The following is a 13,208-nucleotide window of genomic DNA, read 5'->3' on the forward strand; positions in this document are numbered from 1 at the left end:
ATGGAAGACTGCAAACTAGTTGGGACTCCTATGTGTACTGGATTAAAACTTACCAAGGATGATGAATCAAAGGAAGTAGATCAGACATTGCATAGATCTATGATTGGAAAATTGCAATATGCAGTGCACACAAGACTAGACATTGCCCTTGAAGTAGGAATAGCAAGATTCTCAACAAAACCAAAAGAAAATCACATGTTGGCAATGAAAAGGATCATGAGATACTTAAAAGGAACTGAAGATTATGGATTATGGTATAAACTTAGAAGGAATTTGGATTTAAAGGTGTTCACTGATGCAGATTGGGTAGGGAATGTTGATGACAAAAAGAGTACAAGTGGAGGATCTTTCTTTCTTGGAAAAAGGTTGTTTTCTTGGACAAGTAAAAAGTAGAATTATACATCCCAATCCATAGCAGAAGCTGAATATGTTGCAAAAGTAGTAAACTACTCAAAAATTGTGTGGTTCAAAAAAATTTTGGAAGGTATAAAGCAAGAAATCAAAGAACCTATTGTTATGTTTTGTGATAACACAAGTGCAATTAACATATTCAAGAATCCAGTGATGCATTCAAAGACCAAGCATATTTCCATAAAGTATCACTTTGTTAGAGAATTGGTACAAGAAAAGGAAATCAGATTGGAATATGTCCATACAAAAGAACAAATTGCTAACATATTCACAAAACCTTTACCTAAGGATGCATTCTTGTATCTTAGAGGTAAGTTAGGGGCCATTCCCCTATCTGAAGCTCACTAAAATATAGTTTTAGTGATACATCAACAAGAACAAAATTGAAGATCTATCAGTTGATGCAGTAAACCAATGAAGACATTGCATATGAATCAGTACATCAGGTATAATTTTATTCATTTAATTTTTTTTTTCTTTTGCATGTGATGTCAAAGAGGGAGAGTATACTATCATATCTTTCTTAAATTTGCATAATAATAAGAGTTTTTGTAAGAGGGAGAAATTATTATGAAAGAGGGACTTTGTTTTGTTTGGAGAAGAAAGTGAAGTATTCTGTCAGTAAAGACTTGTTTTTAAATTTCATTCTACTATGACATTTGTGTTTCCATCAATGCCAAAGAGGGAGATTGTTGGATACAATTGTTCAATGTGTTGTCTTTGATGTCACACAAATGTCATATTAGTCATCAGACAGAGCCTACTAAGCTCAGATGGTCAACAAGGCAAAGGACAGAGTCTGCCGAGCTCAGATGGTCAGCAAGGCAAAAGATAGCGTTTACCAAGCCCAAAAGGTTAGTAAAAAAAATTTGCAGTGTCTACCGAGTAGATAGTTGTTACCGAGCTTTCAAGTTTAAGTAAGAAAATTCAGTTATTACCAAGCTCACTTGGTCATCAAAGGGAATTTTGGAAGAATTAGTTCTTACTGAGCTCTCATAGATAGAAAAGGAAATTTAGTTCTTACCGAGTCAACTCAGTAACTAAAGGATTTTTCAAATGATGCAATGTTAACCGAGTTAAGGTGGTTAACTCAAAAAAAATTTAGAAGCAGTATTTACTGAGCAAGGTCAATCAGTGAAGGATTTCATTGATTTTTGGAATAATGTCTATTTATTTAAAGTAATATTTGTAGCCGACTGATGTATGGATTATTGGTAAATCTAACATGAGAATGAGTTGAATTGATAATCTAAATGGTATAAATAAGAGGTCAGGTTGTGAATTCTAAGTGTGGTAGTGGAATTGATGTGATATGAGGACTGATTATTGTGGAAGCAAATTTGAAGTATGATCAGAGATCATTGAGGAGAAACAAAGCCATATTTGATCAAGGAGGATCTAATGATGCAAAATAGAGACCTATAATCAAAAATTGAATTGTATCTCGTTCAGGTCAATTCATTATTGCTTTCTAAAAATTGTAGCAGTGATTTCAAATCTCTTAACAGAGTCAGTTTAACATCCATTTTGTAAATCTTCTAACAAGGTGATAGTTTAGTTGAATTGTTCTAAAGACCTCTAGCAAGGCCACTCCTAATAGGGTGATCAAAATCCTCTAACAGGGTCACACCTAACAGTGTGTATTGTAACCTTTAATAGGGTTGGCTCCTAACAGGGCTCACTTGAGAAGAGTGAAAATTGGTAGCTAGTTACTTGGTGGTTTTTCCCATATTGGGTTTCCATGTTAAATTTGGTGTCTCTTGTGTTCATTTTATTTCCAATTTCATGCATGATTGTTTGAAGATAAGTAATAGATTAATTTACCAAGTTACAACATTTTAGTTATGTTTATCGAGTATTAGCAATAACTAGATCTTTAAGACATCTAAGGGATCTATGATTACATTTTTTATTAGTAATTGATTCACCCCCCTCTCAGTTACTCTATCTTTAATCCCAACAAGCACCTACCACTAGGGTTAGTACAAGAGTGACTGCACAAAAGGCTAAAGAGATAACTAAGCCTAAAGAGTAGGAAGGTGGAGCATAGAAAAGACCAAGAAGAAAGTATGTTTCTCAAGCTGAATCTAATGAGGAGAAGATTGAATCTGATGACAACAGCCAATTCCAAGTGGTGAGTCATAGTCCCTCCTTAGACTTAGATAATTTATGTGAGAACATTAGAAATATTGCTAATTTTTTAGGTTTCTCTCACATTAAATTTGATAGCCTTGGAAAGATTGAGAAGAATCAAGTAGAGGAGGAAATATATGCCATTATGGCTACTTTTAAGAAAGCTCCTCTAGAAATTGTCAAATCCATACCTAAGAGTTTATATGACAGAGTTGACCAAAAATTGCACTATTGTTTAGACATGGAGAAGTAGATCAAGGAAACAAGCCTCGCTGAAGTTATGCTAGAGCTTAGCAATGCACAAATTTCTAAAGCCATAAAGAAATATGTCGTAAGATTTTACCTAAGTATAGGGTATTTAGCATACTACAAAACAACATAGAGGATGTTGTAAAGAAGTCCAAACAAATTTGGAAGATTACATATGGACTAGCCACAATCAAAGATGATGAACAAGAACCTATTAAGGTAGAAGATGATGAAGAGGATAACAATGAAGAAGGCATACTTGAGGGAGGCACTAATATGAATATAGATTATTAGGCAATAGTTGAGGAAGGGCAACAACCAAAATAGAGTGTAGAAGATACACAAATGTTGAATGCTAGCCCTCCACGGGTAATAAGTATAAGTACTGAAATAATCACAGTAAAGGATGTTTCTAATCCTACTAATTAGAACATCAATTTCCTAATAGATGAATATTTGAAAATAATACTTGTTCAATCCACATTTTAAGATAAATTATGTGGCAAACCTATATTGGTAAGTGTTGATGAAATCTAGAAGTTAGAATCTATGACTACAGGGGAGGAAGTGAAAACATAAGAAATAACTACAATCACTCCTCAAGTCACAAATGTACAACCTTCGCAACCCTTATTTGTATATCAAAGGAAGGATATAGCAAGATACACTATCATTACACCCATGGAAAGCACTCCAATCTCACAAAATGTTCAAGAACCTGAAAAAAGAGAAGGTTGAGATAGTTGGAGAAGATAAGGTGGAAACACCAATCAATGATGGGACACCAAGTAAAATGAGTCAAGTAGATGTACCTACACCTCTAGAACAACTTTGAGGTGCACCTAAAATCAAAAAGGCAAAAAAGGACAAACCTAAAGAGGCAAATGTGACACCCAAGCCAAAGGAGCTAGAAGCAATCCAAGCACTGGTAACATTATCAAGATCTAGAACTCCTTCCATCCAAAGTCTTTAGAGGCTGAGCACAGATGCAACACCTTTACAATTATCAATGTTGAGTCCTAGCTCATCTAAGGTAGAAGAGATAATTCAGTATGGAGATGTTAGCCTAGGTGAAGAAATTGTATTGTCTAAGTTTGATTATTCAACAATAACAATTGAGTAGATGGGCATGCTACAAGAGGCCCTAGCAAGAAAGAAACATCAAAAACTGCTCATAAGGGAGCATAAGTAGAAGCAAGCTTTGATTGAGATCAAAGACATTTTCTTAGATGCATTTAATCTTCCTACTCTAGATGAAACAAAGCCAATCATTGAATAATTGATAGACATAGTGGAAAGAGTAAGTGATACAAACCTAGATACTAATGCCAAATTATCATAATGGTCTAAGAAGAAGTTTCAAAACAAAGTGAATGAGAAGATATCTTATGATATAGCATTAACACAAGTTGCATTGGAAACTAAGATAGAAAGTGTGAAGAAGGTACTAGAGAACATTTTCTCTTTGTACACCAAATTGTGTAATCCTACACTCTTCGCAAAGGAGATAAGAAATCACAGCCTGAGCTTGGAAAGGAAAACGTAGTCATCCAGAGCCAAATTGCCCATGACTCTAGCTCAAAGTGAGAAACATTTCAGGATCCTATTGCAAACCCAAAGTTAGTTAGCAACACTACAAATAGATGAAGCCAACATAAGAGGTAAACTAATTAGCACCCAATCTACATTAACTCCTCACATGGAGATTCTACACAAGGAGCTATGCTATGCAAAAACACTTATGAAGAAAGACCCCAATCTTTCTACATTAGATGGCTTAGTACACCATGTTGTTGAGCTAGCCATCTAAAATAAGTCTTTAGAGGTAGCATACGATAATTGGGATGTAGCTCTTAAGATTATTCTTGAGGTCCATAAATCCTTTTTGGACAAGTACGTTATTAGTGTATAACCCATTGACATCAATGTAAAAAAGGGGGAGTAAGAGCTAAGGGGGAGCAAAAAGAGGGAGTAAAGAGTAGAGTAAGAAAATTGGGAGTAATAGCAAGCAAGTAGAAAATAGTTTAAAAGTATCAGTTGAGGTAAATCTAATAAGTAGGAGAAAGATTTTGATATAGAATATAGTATAGAATAGATCAAATGACTCAGGTGGAGTTATGAGATTTTGAGGTATAAGTCATGTTGCAAAATTTTGATATTTTAAAATTTTGTATAGAAGTCGAATTAGAGTTTATGTTATGCTTGTAAGAATAAGAGTACTAATGTATGACCAAGTGTTTTTGACATCATGTCAAAGGGGGAGATTTTTAATCTCAAAATAGTTTTCACAAGTGAGTGTCTATACACTTAATTCAATTACTTAGTTCATGCCAAATAAGTAACATATGTTGAGCACAACATATAAGTTAGAGCATATTGAGTAAACAATTAGTGCCAAGTTACTAATATGCTAAGTCACTCAAGTGCTAAGAAGATAGCATATACTAAGTGATTCAGGAGTCAAGCAAGAAGTACATGCCAAGTCATTTAGATACCTACTAACAGCATTGAAGTCACGGTATGTGCCAAGCACCATGGACTTCAAATGTCAAGTAACACAGTTTTGTCATAGTTTTTTGTATTGGCACAAACTACTATGTAAACCATTTATGAGCCAACTTAAGGATTGAATTATGATATTTTGGTGATAAGGATGAATCTCAATTGGAAAACCTTATGTACTACATGCACCCAATTAGGTAAAGGGAAGGTTTAAGTGGAAATATGGATGAATCATAGTCATTGATTCATACCTAACCCTAAGTCACCTAGGTCTTCTTAAGGAGGATGAACCCTAAATTTTATATGTGAGCGAAAGGGAATGAATGAATGATTAAGGAGAGTTTTGCATGTGCAAACCATGAGATTCATCATGACCAAGGTATTATGATCTAAATTGAATTTCAGAATCAGTTAAAGGAGAATAGAGGAAGGAAATAGTGAACAATAGAGTTATCTAATGAAGAAGGATCAAGTACATAGTAGGATAGAGGTGATCTATCATCAAGCAATAGAGTGCTAATTGTAGGACCAATGCTAATACATTCTAATAGGTGAATCAGTTAAGTCTCTTAATAGAGTAGTCCTAATAGGCTGTATTGAAATCCTTTAACAAGGTGCTTACTTAATTGTGAGTTCAAGTCCTTTAACCAGGCACACTTCCAATAGGCTATTAAAATCCTCTAATAGGGTAATACCTAATAGTCTTTGTAAGTCTTTAACAGGGCAGACCTTTCATAGGGTAGATCATGTTTCATCATCAAACATTGTAACCATGATTGGATACATATTTGTGGGTGTCATTCCCAACCTAGCTTTACCTTCTCATTAGAAGGTTTTTGGGTGATCATATATTGTGTCATGAATGTTTGAATGCTTACTTACATGCTTTAGATGTATATGCTTTACATGGTATTTCAGTTAACTTATTGAATATGTGAGATCGATGTATGGTGAATATTTTATGGGTCAAAGTTTAAAGCACTGATTCACCTCCCCCTCTCAAAAGTTTACTTTTCTTATTTTAATTCCAAAAATTAGATCAAATTATATGGTGATTATTTGACTGCTGAATTAAAGTATAAATTTTATTGGTTCTTGATTCAACCCCCCTTGTCTCACTCACCCATTATATACTACATTTACAATAATTGGTATCAGAGCTATTGGTTCTCACATCAAAATTTTAGCAGCTTGAGAAAATATCAGAAGTAATGGAAGTATATAGACTGGACAAAGCTATTGAAAATGAAAAGTTGGATCTGTAATTAGCCATGGAAAAATTCAAGAAAATGGAGCAACTCTCTCAATTCCTAAAAAGAAGAAAATACCTTACAATATAAATGAATGAGAATATTTGCATTAAAGAAATAATTGAAGACATTTATCAAGACAAAATTTTAGATGAAGTTGATGAAGCAATCAAAGATCTACTTTAAAAGAATCTTACTCTTCATGAAGAAGTCAAAAAGTTGAAAAGAGAATAATAAATTTAGTCAGACAAAATGTGTGAAGACATGGGACAAAAGAAAAGAAGAGAAAATATTGCTAGCTAAAAAGATAGAAGAAAAAGACAATTAAATTCATCAACTATCTCTTCAGCAAGAAAATTTGATTGATCAAATCAATGATGAAAATCAATAACTCATCAACTTGAGGATAGAGAATGAAAGATTGTAGAATGCTCTCAGCATAGAGAAACAAACCAATGAGAGGATAATGAAATCTCAAGAAAGCATGAATTAGTTGGATAAGAAAACCCAATTTAGACACAAAGGTAAAGAAGGATTAGGATACATAGAAGGTGAATCATCTCAGCAAGGAGCCCAAAAGAACAAAAGGCCTACATGTAATAATTATGGAAAGATAGGACATACATCAAACAAGTATTGGATCAATAGTAAATCAAAGTTCAGCAGAAAGTGTTACGTTGCAAAAAACTAAGACGTAGAGAAAGTGAATGCACAGAGAAACCTAAATTTGAAGGAAAGTGTTTTAACTACAACAAACAAGGAAATAAATCCTTAGGGTGCAAGACCAAGAAATGTAATTGAGTAGAATAAATTGTCAAAGCTATATCTAGTTTGGATTACAACACATGGTGCATATGTCACTATTATGGTTAGTTTGGGCAGATTGGAGAAAACTACATAAAACATCACACAAGGAAGAGAGACACTACAAAGAGATGATTTATATGTAAAAAACTTGGACATCTTGCTAAGAGTTGTATGAACTAGCGAAGAATTGAAAATGAAAAGAAAATAAAGGTTGACAATATCAGAAGCCAAATGAGGTAGAAATGGGTAAGGAAATCTCTCTAGAATGAAAACAAAAGTCATGAAAGTGTTGATACCCAAGTCAATGAGTTCAGTAACTCAACCATCTCAAACTAGTTACCCATAGAAATTTCTAGAACGATGATTCAAAAGGAGATATCTCACATCAGTTCTAGTCAACAAGTAGAAGATCCATATCAACATTCCAAATGCACAAGGATCAGTGACTTATTATTGTTGGAATAATCAAATGGGAAGAATACTTCTGAGAGGGGGGGTGAATCAAAATTAATACATTTTAACCATAAAAACTTTTAACTATAAGTAAATTGCATGCATGTAAACATATCAAATAAACATGAAGTAAACACATACATCAACAATACATAACACCAAATTTGGTAACCCAGAAACCCTCCAAAATGAGAAGGTAAAACTGGGGTGGGGATGATACCCACAAAATCACTGTAGCAATAATGTTTGACCACTTCTGATGATCTACCCTATTAAAGGCCTGCCCTATTAAAGGATTTACACTATGTCAATAGTGACCTGGTTAAAGGATTTGCAAACACTTTATATATAGTGTCACCCTGTTAAAGGATTTTATCACCTCTTCAAAGGATCTACAACCTAGTTGTTCAGCTAACCTATCAACATAGGATTTTCCTTCTAATACAATTACTAGAGAGTATTAGACAAATAAACCTGATAACTTACAATCCTTGATTGCTGAATTTAGGCACTTGATTTTCTCTTCTCTGATCTTGATCCTCTGAGATCTAATATCTATTTGTAACCCTTACTCTATTATGATCAACTAAATATGCAATGTTGATCTATTCCTCTAAGTCTTTCACTCTTCCCACTAAATTTTTCTATAGTTTTCCCATACACTATTCTCTTCCACACATACAATGGGGTTTCATCCTCCTTTTAAACATTAAAAAGACTTAGGGTTAGGTATGGATCTACAATCCATATTGAATCTTTGATTCTCGCTCATTCCTTGCACTTTTCTTATTGGTTGCATGCCTTCTCCATTTTTCCTATTGGTTGCATGCTGATTGCATAGGAAATATAAAAGATTCATCCTTATCCTTATTATTCTTTGAGATCCTTCTATGTTAGCCCAAAAAAATGGTTTGCGTCTGAGTTTGTGAAGACACAAACTCATATGATGATTCTTTGTTACTCAGCACATACTGGATTACTGGTGCTTGGCACATATATGATTCTACTTTGCTTAGCACCTATTGCATTCTATCTTGCTTAGCACATGTATGATTCTAGCTTGCTTGGCATGTGTTACATTCTAACTTTCTTGACATCAACTATGACTCGACACCTATATGATTTACGTCTGAGTTTGTGAAGACACAAACTCATATGATTATTCTTTGTTACTCAGAACATACTGGATTACTGGTGCTCGAAACATATATGATTCTACTTTTCTTAGCACCTATTGCATTCTATCTTGCTTAGCACATGTATGATTCTAGCTTGCTTGTCATGTACTATTACATTCTGACTTGCTTGACATCAACTATGACTCAGCACCTACGTTAGCCCAAAAAAATGGTTTACGTCTAAGTTTGTGAAGACAGAAACTCATATGATGATTCTTTGTTACTTGGCACATACTGGATTACTGGTGCTTGACACATATATGATTCTCCTTTGCTTAGCACCTATTGCATTCCATCTTTCTTAGCACATGTATGATTCTAGCTTGCTTGGCATGTGTTACATTCTAACTTGCTTGACATCAACTATGACTCGACACCTATATATCAATCAGCTCATATGATTCACTCAACACTTGATCTTCACTCAGCACATGAAGATTGCTCAGCACCTATTGTAGTTTTGTCTAACTCAGCACATATAGTGTAATTAGCTTCTATATGAAAATTGGTTAAGTGTGTTTACACTCAATTGTCAAAACCATTCTAAGACCAACAATCTCCCCCTTTGACATGAGTTTCAAAAACACTTAACTAAGCATTATTTATCTAACCTTATGAGTACATTATCCAATCTGTTCAGCATATGTACAAAATTCCAAAAAAATTGTTCAAAATTTTGTAAAGAACAATATATCTTAAAAAATGTATAACTCCCCTTGAGTTGATTATGCCATTTCATTCCAAAATTCATTCTTGTAACCAAAATTCTTGTGCTGATGTATTTGATACTCTTTTCCTTTGCCCTATTTCTATACTCTATACCTGTGTTCTATATTAGAGTTATCTTCCATTTAATTCCCAAAACATTGTATATTCTTGTGATGATGTATCTGATACTCTTTGCCTTTTCCCTATTTATGTACTTTATACCTGTGTTATATATCAAAGTTATCTTCTATTCAATTCCCAAAACATGTTATCTCCCTCACACTATGTTTATCTCTTATAAATACTTAGTATTCTCCCCCTTTGTTATATCTCCCCCCTTAGTTTATTTCTCCCCCTTTTTGACACTTTTTTCAAAGGGTGCTAAGGAGTAATATCATATTTCACCAAAAAATGTACTATTTACCTCCATAATCATTTTTAGACCTGCATCCCAATTCTCCAAAGCAATTTCTAGTGACTTATGTTGGATGGCAGTCTCTATAGCAAGATGTACAAGTCCATCTAATGTAAAAATATTAGGATCTTTCTTTAAAATAATTTTATCATAGACTTGATCTTTATGGAGTACTTCCAAATGTGGGGTAATGGATGATTGAATCTACATTAATTTGGCCTTTATATTGGCCTCTTCACTTGTAAGTGTAGCTAACTCCTTTCGGGTGTGAAGTGATTGGGTAAAATGCTTCTCACTTTGAGCTAGTTCTTTTGGTAGCTGCATGCCAGAAATCTTAGATTTCTCTCCAAGCTCACGATCCTTTGGCTTGTCTCATATGTGAAATTGAAAAAATCAAATAGCTTGTTGTACAATGAGAAGATATTCTCAAGTACAATTTTGACCTTTTTAATGTTCTTGGCCAATTCAACTTGTTGAAGTGCTATGGCACTAGATATTTTCTCATTTATTTTTCCTTGAAACTACCTTTTAGACCATTCCATGAGTTTCACATTGGTCTCCTAGTCAACAATATCTAAAAATTGTTCCATTATAGACTTTGACTCATCTGGTGACTGTAAGTCGAAGGCATCCATAAAGAGTTCCTTAATCTCATGCAATGCTTGCTTATGTTTATACTCCTTCTTGAGTATTTCTTGCCTCTTTCTCCTATTCAATGCATCTTGCATCTTTGTGATCTGCTCAATGTTGATTGTCTTGGAGTCATAGGTTGGTATGACAATGTCTTCGTCTAACTCAAGGTCTCCATAGTGAAGTACCCTGGTCATTTGGGTTGAGCTTGAGCCTAGTGTAGAGATTTGCAAAGGAATGGCATCAGTGATAGGCTTCTAAAGAGTTTTTGTAAGAGTGCCAATTTTTGGTAACTCTACCACTATTTGTATTACAGCCTGTTCCTCTTCTTTTGATGTGTCCTCCTTGTCTTCTTCAGATTTCCCATGATCGATGACAAAAAATTGAGGTGTACCTATTGACTATACTTTAGGATTAGATGTAGCAATTTGTCCTATTTTCTCTATATCTTTCTCTAATTCTACACTCAGCTTCTAAATGATGTAAACTATTACAGATGTATCAACTATTGCAATTTGTGATGGTGGTGGAAGCATTAAAATTTGAGTACTAGTAGTTGTAGAGATAGAAGGTGGTTCTTGTGGATTCACCTTGCCTCTTGATGAGTCAATTGCTACCTTTTGTAGCTCATCAACACTCACCAATACTAGATTTGTGCATAATTGGGCTTGTAGTGTTGATTGGTGAAGGATCTCTATGAGATCCTCTACAGTTGGTGGATTGATGTTCTAACATGATTTATCAGTAACATCCTTTAGATTTATAGTGTCTACAAGTGTGATGGTTACATGTAGAGGGATAGGAAGTGGCAATTGTGTGTCTTGCACAATTTTTTCCCGTTGTTGCTCCTACTTAATTGTTGCCATTTGATCTCCTTTTTTTGTCTCCTCCTCATCACCTTTTTCTTTCTCCTCTTCATCTTTCTTCTCTTCTTCTTTCTTTTCATCTTCTCTCTTCTCTTCCTCTTTCTTCTCCTTTGGACTGGCCTCTACCTTATTTGCATCTGCATCCTTATTTTCTTCTCCATCTTTGTCATTAGTCAATTTGTATATTTTCTTCCACAATTTTGTGGACTTACTTACTACATCTTCAATTTTATTTTTTAGGATGCTAAAGGCTCTATACTTTGGTGCAAATTTTCCACCATGTTTCTTATTAGCCTTAATTATTTGACCTCTAATCAAATCAGTCATCACTTGTGCCAATGTTGATTCTCTTATCTCCTTTTCCATTTTGAGACAATAATGCCATTTATTTTCAATGATCTCATATAACTCCCTAGGCATAGTATTGTCTAACTCAAGAGGTGTGTACTTGAATTCTACAATCATGGCATACACAAATTCCTCTATCTTATTTTGTTCTTCTCTACTTAGCTTATTGAAATCAATATTTTTCAAATCAGTAAAATCTACATTTTACTATTTTCACATATTTTAGCTATGTGTGACTTAGGAGGATGGCTTACCACTTTAAATTGGCTGATATCCTCTAATTTTTTTCTCTCCTCATCATCAGAATCTTGTTGTGCAACATACTTTCTTCTTGGTTTCTTCTATACTACACTAGTCTATTTAGTGGCCTTCTTCTCATTGGTTTGCTCTTTTGGCTTTTGTATAGATGTCCTTGTGGTATCTCTTGTTATTGATGCTACCTTGGCTTTTGTAGGCTTGGCATCCTTTTTGTCTTTAGGCTATGCTAAAGGCTGAATTTTAGCCTTTCTCTTCTTTGACTCAACTTGTGTTGGTGCTCCATTGACTTCTTCTTCCTCTACACCTTCCTCCTTATCTTCACCTAAGCCTTGAGTTAATTCCATTGGGCCTTGCCCTTGTTCTTCTTCTTCACTCTCACCTTCTTCTTCTTCCTCCTCTTTAGCACCTGTTGTCCCTTTAATTTCTACACCAAATTTCTTGTTTATCTTCTTTACCAATTTATCTTTCCTCTTAATTATAGAGGCTATCTTCAACTCTATTTCAACTTTAGATTTTATAACATCATATGTGCCAAAGGGTTTGGTAGTCTTATCTATTTCTTTTGCAAGCAATGAAGTGATTGTTGTTGATGCTTCATCCACATCTAGTTTATAACCCAATGGCCACCCTTGGAACTATTGCTTGGATGTAGGTGTAATCAATATCCACTAAGAAGCAGATGTCATTGACATATTATTTCACTAGGGAAACAAGTATTTTCAATCTTTGCTTCATGGATTTCTTAAAATCCTTAAAGTAGCTTGTCATTTGTGCTTCAAAGTTGTCACCCATTTGTTCAATATACTCATTAATTTGTGTAATTGCAGATTTGTTTGACTTCCAGTTCACCTTTCCAATAGAAGGAAACTCTTTCAAAACATAGAAGAATATGCATAAAAGAACTGAACCAAACTTGCATTGAGCTCATTTAGATCTTCTAATTGCTCCTAGGTTCTCATTTATCTGTTGCAACATCAATTTTTCCAGATCATATGTATGA

This window comes from Cupressus sempervirens, chromosome 10 (genome assembly GCF_028749045.1).
Source record: "Cupressus sempervirens isolate cs-2001-9-10 chromosome 10, ASM2874904v1, whole genome shotgun sequence".
Taxonomy (NCBI): domain Eukaryota; kingdom Viridiplantae; phylum Streptophyta; class Pinopsida; order Cupressales; family Cupressaceae; genus Cupressus; species Cupressus sempervirens.